This window comes from Geospiza fortis, unplaced genomic scaffold (assembly GCF_000277835.1).
Source record: "Geospiza fortis unplaced genomic scaffold, GeoFor_1.0 scaffold78, whole genome shotgun sequence".
NCBI lineage: Eukaryota > Metazoa > Chordata > Aves > Passeriformes > Thraupidae > Geospiza > Geospiza fortis.
The window spans coordinates 1,526,011-1,526,750 of NW_005054339.1; the positions used below are offsets into that span (position 1 = coordinate 1,526,011).

The following is a 740-nucleotide window of genomic DNA, read 5'->3' on the forward strand; positions in this document are numbered from 1 at the left end:
GGCGACTGTATGATCTGCTGCCGCGCCCACGGGCCTCTGGGCATTTTCAGAAACCGTATATCCCCCGTCCCCCGTGGGTGTGTGAGTACCTGTATCTGTGCGTGTCGGTGGAGGTATTTAGGTGCTGTTCGCCCCTGACCAGGGGTTGAGGGCCGGGCCGAGCTGGGCAGGGTGCCTCACCTTTTTCAGCTGCCCTGTGGGCATGCTCCCTGCCACCCTTTGCTCCATTTGTCCTCTGAATGACAGAGGTTTTGGCAGAGCGGTTGTGAGAGGGGGAGTCCTGAGCACCCTGGCACTGTTCACAGCCACACTGCTGAGGACGGGAGGCTCTTGGCACACTGGGGTGGCACTAACCTGTGCCACCCGGTCAGAGTCTCGTGGCGACCAGCAGGTTACAGCTGTCCCTGGCATCGGTGGGGCTGGGACTCTGTGCTCAGGGTGTCCCAGACTGAAGCAGGGACATGGCACCCACCATACTGCCTGTCCCAGGAGTGTCTCAGGGCCAGTGATGCCTGTGGGCAAGCTGGGGCTCAGCCAGCACCCAACCAGCTGTGCAAAGGGCACAGGTACGGCCTTGAGCGCCTGCCTGGTGCTGCAGTGCAGCTGTGCAGAATCCCGAGGCAAATCCCTGCTGGCACCCACAATGGAGCCCCAATCCCTGGGGTGCCACAGGGGCAGGGCAGGGAGGGCACAGCCCCACAGGTAAGTACGGTGCCAGAGGCAGCCAGTGCCACCAGCAG

General features: G+C 63.0%; 1 protein-coding gene across 4 annotated transcripts in view; it reads left to right on the forward strand.

Moving 5' to 3' along the window:
• Positions 1-740, forward strand: part of CACNA2D2 (calcium voltage-gated channel auxiliary subunit alpha2delta 2) — a 185,642-nt gene that overhangs the window by 181,109 nt on the left and 3,793 nt on the right. The window lies entirely within an intron of this gene.